Source organism: Salmo salar, chromosome 06 (assembly GCF_965601325.2).
Source record: "Salmo salar chromosome 06, fSalSal1, whole genome shotgun sequence".
In the NCBI taxonomy this organism is placed as follows: Eukaryota; Metazoa; Chordata; class Actinopteri; order Salmoniformes; family Salmonidae; genus Salmo; species Salmo salar.
In genome coordinates this window covers 15,693,133-15,702,221 of record NC_138296.1, presented here as the reverse complement: position 1 = coordinate 15,702,221, position 9,089 = coordinate 15,693,133, and the positions used below count along the sequence as shown (strand labels likewise).

The 9,089-nt window shown below is 40.2% G+C and overlaps 1 long non-coding RNA gene across 1 annotated transcript; it reads right to left on the bottom strand.

Moving 5' to 3' along the window:
- Positions 1 to 266: 266 nt before the first annotated feature.
- Positions 267 to 6,203, bottom strand: LOC106602060 (uncharacterized). Its single transcript, XR_006770157.2, has 5 exons — positions 6,084 to 6,203; positions 5,913 to 5,984; positions 1,667 to 1,908; positions 1,512 to 1,556; positions 267 to 1,213 (listed from the first exon to the last, which is right to left on the bottom strand). It is a non-coding gene; the product is annotated as an uncharacterized LOC106602060 (long non-coding RNA).
- Between the last annotated feature and the right edge of the window lie 2,886 nt (positions 6,204 to 9,089).

The following is a 9,089-nucleotide window of genomic DNA, read 5'->3' as shown; positions in this document are numbered from 1 at the left end:
GATTGGAATCCAAGCCCAATCTTAATTTACTCTGACACACTTAGGTACCAAACTCAGTTTTGGAAGAGGCTGATTTTATGACAAAATGTTTCCTTTTTACACTTTGTAGTCAATTTTTACAATAGAATACATTTTTCTGACTGGACGTTTACAAAAGTAATTATTTGTTTTTTGGCGCAGTCGCTCTATAACTCCAATACATACACACCGTTTATAACAAAATGCTGTTTCATTCTGGTGCATTACACACAGGACACTCACGGATGATGGGGCTGCACTGGCCTCCTCCGGGCAGAAGGTCCTTGAGGATGTTGAGGAACATGATGACGCTGAGAACCAGTTTAACCTTGAAGGGGATGTGCTTGCTCTCTCCCAGCGGCAGGGCGAAGCTGCCCACATCAGCCAAGATGATTACTATACTGGGCAGGACCAGGGACAGAAACGGGTTTTGCTTAAATTTTTACAAAAAAAATAATAATTATAATGTTCTTAAGTATGGCCCCACTGTGTCCAGCCCACTAACAAGCACCAAAATAAATGCTAGACAGTCAGGATGCATAGAAAATTCCAAAGATGACAAATAAAGTGAAATGCATTATATACTAAATTGCATTAGGCTATACAGACAGAAAAATATTGGTTTGTTGTTTTTGGTTAGTAAGAGCTTTGGTAAATAATTGTGTGCAAGAGCCATTTAGCAGACAAAATGAGGTTTGAAATGATGCACTTACCACTAATTGCCCACACATTAAGGGCTATGGCACAGAAATCTGAAGCGAAGGGGTAATTGTACAGTTTGACCTCACAGCCCACCACAGTGTTCATGATGACCATGTGCTCTATAGTCCCGTTGCTGTGCACCAGCAAATCCTTGTTGCCGTGCTTCATCTTTGTTTGCACTCTTTAGACATGAGAGGTTGAGGACAGACAACTGAAGATTGATCTACTAAACTGTCACACCTAAACATTTGGCCACTTAAAACATATTAATACTGTCTAATTCTGTCCATGTTTCACTCGCTATTTATAACTAATGTTATAAAATCTAAATGAAAAATTATAATTAAACATACATAAGTTATTGTATTCTGTTATAAGTGGACTCACCCATTAGTCACATGGAGTTCAGGAGTCCAGATTTTGCTGACAGGCAGGACCACCATATCATGATGATAGACTGATTGGCCCATGATAAGTCAGGGTCTTCCCAAGACTGTAGTTTACAATCATAATGAGTATGATTACAAAATGTTACATTTACTTGAATGTTTCGCTGGATGTTTTGTGCCTACCCTCTTAGAAAAAGGGGTTCCAAAAGGGTTCTTCGGTTGTCCCCATAGGAAAACACTTTTTGGTTCCAGGTCAAACCCTCTGTGTAAAGGGTTCTACATTGAACCCAAAAGGGTTCTACCTGGAATCAAATAGGGTTCTTCAAAACGTTCTCCTATGAAGACAGCCGGAGAACCATTTTAGATTATAGCACCTTTTTTTCCCCCTAAGAGTGTACTTACCAGCAGGACTTCCAGACGACTCTCGAAGCAGAGGTTTTGTGTGTCCTATTAGGAAGAAAATAATTCATCACATAATGATAGAAATGTCAATAGGTTATCTCTGAAACTTATCACATTGTACAAAACTCAATTAAAAGGAACAGAAAGTGACTTACGACAGACAGAGTTTCGTACACTATTAACGGCACACGGATAATTGAGATGCATGATGGAGACTGTGGCTGACTCAGAGCTTCTTTCGCAATCAGCATGCTGGCCAGACATCGACGGGTCGTACAGGATGGTGTGGTTACACTGGATGAAGTGGCTGTGTTGGATGGTTGGTTTGCACTGGCTGTATTAGATAGTGTTTGGATAGTAGTAATGGCTGCGTTGGATAGAGTGCCTGATGCAGATACTGTGGAACCAGAGATGGGTATTTAATTTCAGAATATAATATTGGATTTATATAGCGCTTTTCTAGGAGCCAAATAGGCTTACCAATAGTTCAACACAGTACAGTAAATTACTTACACAGTCAAAATGAAATGGGATAAGGTTGTTGCATGTCTTCAAAGTAGTGACTCACTGTGAAAAGTGATTATGCTCTCTATATAGTGCACTGTATCTAAACCTGATACTCTTATCACTAGTCCATTATCAGTTACATTCTGAGAACAATATGTTTTTTAGAGCTTGGTAAGTGCACGATTGTCCTATGGTTATTTTGCATACATCCTTCCCACAACTTTTCTGAAAAAGTAATAATTTAAAAAAATACAATCCATTCTCAGAAAGTTAAGAACTTCCTATAAAAACCACAAGAAAATTGTTGCAACGTTCAGAGAATGTTATCTAAAAACATATAGATTTCGTTCTCAGCATCAACAAAACTCTATCTTCTACCTTGTAAAGTGTGTTCAGGTGTGTTGGCTGTGCCCACTAATTGGCCACACCTGATCTTAATGAGTGCTTGTTACCTTTGAAATGGGGTCTGTTATATGAGTAAAAAATATGTGCATCCTCATCCCAAGAATATTTTTTATTTTTTTGGTCTATTTTCAAAGGATAAAGCTAAGAACATTAACAACTTCATAGTTCAGAACAATATAACAATATAGAAGAAAATTAAACGTATTTTACAAGAAGCAATATTACTCCCTAAAAATACAACCCTATGGAACAATCCTTGGATAGCTTTTCAGAATTCACCGATAAATTGGTCCATATGGAAATCTAAAGGAATGCAAACCATAAAATGATTTGATTTGATAAAATGACTTGGTAACAGGAAATATATTTATTTCCATGGCAGAATTCAAATGCAATTTTGGACTGACCAATGTAGATATTTTCAAATACATGCAACTTAAAATTTTACATATCACGAAATTTAGATTTGAAATCATTTGGACATCAGAGCAACCCTGAGGGAATCTATATGAGTCAGAAAATGATGTTCATATGATATAAGATATACAAAACCTTGGAGAGAGCATATCCAACTGGCAATCTCTTAAAATATATACACTGCTCAAAAAAATAAAGGGAACACTTAAACAACACAATGTAACTCCAAGTCAATCACACTTCTGTGAAATCAAACTGTCCACTTAGGAAGCAACACTGATTGACAATAAATTTCACATGCTGTTGTGTAAATGGAATAGACAACAGGTGGAAATTATAGGCAATTAGCAAGACACCCCCAATAAAGGAATGGTTCTGCAGGTGGTGACCACAGACCACTTCTCAGTTCCTATGCTTCCTGGCTGATGTTTTGGTCACTTTTGAATGCTGGCGGTGCTTTCACTCTAGTGGTAGCATGAGACTGAGTCTACAACCCACACAAGTGGCTCAGGTAGTGCAGCTCATCCAGGATGGCACATCAATGCGAGCTGGGGAAAGAAGGTTTGCTGTGTCTGTCAGCATAGTGTCCAGAGCATGGAGGTGCTACCAGGAGACAGGCCAGTACATCAGGAGACGTGGAGGAGGCCGTAGGAGGGCAACAACCCAGCAGCAGGACCGCTACCTCCGCCTTTGTGCAAGGAGGAGCAGGAGGAGCACTGCCAGAGCCCTGCAAAATGACCGCCAGCAGGCCACAAATGTGCATGTGTCTGCTCAAACGGTAAGAAACAGACTCCATGAGGGTGGTATGAGGGCCCGACGTCCACAGGTGGGGGTTGTGCTTACAGCCCAACACCGTGCAAGACGTTTGGCATTTGCCAGAGAACACCAAGATTGGCAAATTCGCCACTGGCGCCCTGTGCTCTTAACAGATGAAAGCAGGTTCACACTGAGCACATGTGACAGACGTGACAGAGTCTGGAGACACCGTGGAGAACGCTCTGCTGCCTGCAACATCCTCCAGCATGACCGGTTTGGCGGTGTGTCAGTCATGGTGTGGGGTGGCATTTCTTTGGGGGGCTGCACAGCCCTCCATGTGCTCGCCAGAGGTAGCCTGACTGCCATTAGGTACCAAGATGAGCTCCTCAGACCGCTTGTGAGACCATATGCCGGTGCGGTTGGCCCTGGGTTCCTCCTAATGCTAGACCTCATGTGGCTGGAGTGTGTCAGCAGTTCCTGCAAGAGGAAGGCATTGATGCTATGGACTGGCCCGCCTGTTCCCCAGACCTGAATCCAATTGAGCACATCTGGGACATCATGTCTCGCTCCATCCACCAACGCCGCGTTGCACCACAGACTGTCCAGGAGTTGGCGAATGCTTTAGTCCAGGTCTGGGAGGAGATCCCTCAGGAGACCATCCGCCACCTCATCAGGAGCATGCCCAGGCATTGTAGGGAGGTCATACAGGCACGTGGAGGCCACACACACTACTGAGCCTCATTTTGACTTGTTTTAAGGACATTACAGGGCATTGAACATGTCACCCTCCCGAGGAGAGGGGGTGACCTAGATAATTTATTGTTAAAACGAGAGGCTGCCTGGATCTTTAATTTAAAGACCCTTGCTCCCTTCGGTCTCAACATAGACTTTGATCTGAAGCCATTCTTGTGATTATTGTGATTTTGCCATTGTAATTGTTTGTTAGATACATTTTAGACTACAAATGCTATGATCGTATGCTATCCATTTGTTTGTCTTTTTGTATGTTCTTTGTATGCCATTTTTTTAAATATGAGTTAACCAATGATATTAGGCCATACTTGGCCATGATTACAAACACCTGTGTGTCTTGACACTATATAAATGACTCATCTCTCAGTGTTTGTGATACCCTGATGAAGACAGCTTCGCTGTCGAAACGTTGGTTATTAAATTTTTGCATCTGAGCTCTTAGAGTGTGCGGCTTTCCTTTATTTTCTATTGTAGGGAGGTCATACAGGCACGTGGAGGCCACACACACTACTGAGCCTCATTTTGACTTGTTTTAAGGACATTACATCAAAGTTGGATCAGCCTGTAGTGTGGTTTTCCACTTTAATTTTGAGTGTGACTCCAAATCCAGACCTCCATGGGTTGATAAATTGGAATTCCATTGATTATTTTTGATTTTGTTGTCAGCACATTCAACTATGTAAAGAAAAAAGTATTTAATAAGATTATTTCATTCATTCAGATCTAGGATGTGTTATTTTAGTGTTCCCTTTATTTTTTTGAGCAGTGTATATAAATTATTGGAACCAAGGCTTAAAAAGAACTGATGTTGGCACAAGATGGAGGGAATGTTGGAGCTTAACTAACGAAATTACAGTTAGTGAAAATGTATGCTTAATCCAGTATAAACTAAAGTATAGAATTTATTATACAAGAGAAAAAATTCACAAATTCAGTCATGTCTTAAGGGTAAAACTAACAATGACTCAATAATCCATGCTTTCTGGGAATAATATAAAGTCCAAAAGTTATGGACAGAGCTAGAAAGTTGGCTGTCAGAAGCATTACAATGCAAACTTACTTTTAATCTGTCTGCATATTTAATAAAATATATTCGATATTATAATAAAAAATAACTCCCAGGAAAACGTTCAAGGAACCAGAGTAAAATGTTATCAGAACCTTCCTGCAACCTAAAAATAAATGTTCTCAAAACAGACAACATTTTCACTTCTGCTCTCAGAACATTTAAAAAACGTTCAGTTTTACCAGTCAGGAAACATATGGCTGCGTTCCCACAACCAATGTAAAACCAAAAACATACATTCCCACAACTTCCAAGGAACCAAATGTGTTAGCTAGGTTATATTTATTTTATTTTTCATTGTACATTTCTTTTTTCATGACTTTAATAATATAATCTGTTTGTGACAAATAAAAATGAATATTGCAGTTTGCAATCGCATATAATAAAAATGTCTTACACTGTTTACTTCATATATGCTAATAGGAACAAAGATGACATTATTCTAGCGCAATTCGCCGCCTGTTTTAAGAAGAGTAAAATGGAGCCCAATATCTTACCTGTTAGCAAGAATAGGGAGAAGAGACATTTCAGCATGCTGTGGTCCATGGGTCTCATCCCTGCACATCCTCCTGTCACAAAGCACATACTGTAGAGTCAGCACACACAGTCTTAGTAGAAATTAAGACGAGTTTCCTCTAATGAAACTGTTAGAAGGACTGAATACCTACCTTTAGCTGCTTAGTGATCACCACTTGCCTTCTACTTTCCTCTCAAGCCAATGCCTCACCTGGGATGACCCTTATAAAGGCTGCTCTGGAACATTTGGTCACAGCAGTTTTCCACAAGAACATACACACCCACAAACTGTCTACATTGGAATATTATCCTCGATGTTGTACAGGATGTGCTTGGCTATAATCCCCAAATAATGAGTTTTTAAATGAACCTCCCAGGATTCATTTCACCATCTTGTGTAAACAACAACCACAACACACAGGTAATTATTAATTACTGTGACTGGTCAGAAGCGGATATACTGCACCTCCACCTGCCTCTAAACCCTATAGTTGGCTCTATGTTTCACTGGACTTCAATAGGACCGTAGGCTGTTATCATATTGTTGAGCATACAGACTTCATACAGACAATAATACAAAAGGGATTGAGTTGGTTTATTTGAAAAAAGACAAAGCATTGTGGTTTCACTGGTGCTGTTTTCTCTCTGGGTAATGGAGAAAGGTTGCTATCTCCTCACTAGTGGTTCATAAAGCAGCTTGTTTTGACAGCTGGTTGTGGACTAACAGTAACCTGTAGCTTAACCGTGTAGTGTGAACATTTACTGCAGGATCCATTCAGAATCAGCAAATTATTTAAGGGTGAGTGTTTCGCAAAATATTTTTGGACCAAGACCGTGGTCTGAGACAATTAGGACTTGTGGATGTGTATGTACAGTACCAGATAAAAGTTTGGACACACTCATTCATTTTTCTTAATTTTGACTATTTTCTACATTGCCAGAGGAAGGCCCTAAAAATTGTCAAAGACCCCAGCCACCCCAGTCATAGACTGTTCTCTCTACTACCGCATGGCAAGCGGTACCGGAGTTCCAAGTCTAGGACAAAAAGGCTTCTCAACAGTTTTTACCCCCAAGCCAAAAGACTCCTGAACAGGTAACCAAATGGTTACCCGGACTATTTGCATTGTGTGCCCCCCCCCCCCCAACCCCTCTTTTACGCTGCTGCTACTCTCTGTTCATCATATATGCATAGTCACTTTAACTATACATTCATGTACATACTACCTCAATTGGCCTGACCAACCAGTGCTCCCGCACATTGGCTAACCGGGCTATCTGCATTGTGTCCCGCCACCCACCACCCGCCAACCCCTCTTTTACGCTACTGCTACTCTCTGTTCATCATATATGCATAGTCACTTTAACCATACCTACATGTACATACTACCTCAATAAGCCTGACTAACCGGTGTCTGTATGTAGCCTTGCTACTCTTATTTTCAAATGTATTTTTACTGTTGTTTTATTTCTTTACTTACCTACACACACACACACACATACTTTTTTCGCACTATTGGTTAGAGCATGTATGTAAAGATTTCACTGTTGTATTTGGCACCCGTGACAAATAAAATTTGATTTGATTTGATTTGTAGAATAATAGTGAAGACAACAAAACTATGAAATACAACATATGTAATCATGTAGTAAACAAACTATTTAAACAAATCAAAATATATTTTATATTTGCAATTCTTCAAAGTAGCCACCCCCTTTGCCTTGATGACAGCTTTGCACGCTCTTGGCATTTTCCCAACCAGCTTCAGGAGGTAGTCACCTGGAATTTCAATTAACAGGTGTGCCTTGTTAAAAGTTAATCTGTTGAATTTCTTTCCTTCTTAATGCGTTTGAGCCAATCAGTTGTGTTATGACAAGGTAGGGGTGGTATACAGAAGATAGCCCTATTTGGTAAAAGACCAAGTCCATATTATGGCAAGAACAGCTCAAATAAGCAAAGAGAAACCACAGTCCATCATTACTTTAAGACATGAAGGTCAGTCAATCCGGAAAATTAAGAACTTCTAAAGTTTCTTCCAAGTGCAGTTGCAAAACCCATCAAGCGCTATGATGAAACTGGTTCTCATGAGGACCGCCACAGGAAAGGAAGACCCAGAGTTTCCTCTGCTGCAGAGGATAAGTTAGAGTTAACTGCACCTCAGATTGTAGGCCAAATAAAAATAAAAATAAATTATTTTTTTCTTTAACAAATCAAGTCAGTTAAGAACAAATTCTTATTTTCAATGACAGCCTAAGAACAGTGGGTTAACTGCCTTGTCCAGGGGCAGAACAACAGATTTGTACCTTGTCAGCTCAGGGATTTGAACTTGCAACCTTGCGGTTGCTAGTCAAACGCTCTAACCACTAGGCTTCGCTGCTGCCCCGAAGACATGAAATGCTTCACAGAGTTCAAGTAAAAGACATATCTCAACGTCAACTGTTCAGAGACTGTGTGAATCAGTCCTTCATGGTCGAATTGCTGCAAATAAACCACTACTAAAGGACACCAGTAATAAGAAGAAACTTCTTGGCTTGGGCCAAGAAACACGAGCAATGGACATTAGACCGGTGGAAATCTGTCCTATTGATTGATGAGTCCAAATTAGATTGTCTTTGTCTTGTCTTTGTGAGACTCAGAGTAGGTGAACAGATGATGTGTTGTTCCCTCCATGAAGCATAGAGGGAAATGTGATGGTGTGGGGTGCTTTGCTGGTAACACTGTGATTTATTTAGAATTCAAGGCACACTTAACCAGCATGGCTACCACAGCATTCTGCAGCATTCTGGTTTGCTCTTAGTGGGACTATCATTTGTTTTTCAACAGGACAATAACCCTAAACACATTTGATAAAGGAGAGTGATGGAGTGCTGCATCAGATGACCTGGCCTCCACAATCAGCCGATCTCAACCCAATTAAAATAGTTTGGGATGAGTTGGAGCGCAGAGGGAAGGAAAAGCAGCCAACAAGTGCTCAGCATATGTGGAAACTCCTTCAAGACTATTGAAAAAGCATTCCTCATTAAGCTGGTTGAGAGAATGCCAAGGCAAAGGGTGGCTTCTTATAAGAATCTAAAATCTAAAATATATTTTCATTTGTTTAACACTTTTTTGGTTACTACATGATTCCATGTGTTATTTCATAGTTTGAATGTCATTTTTC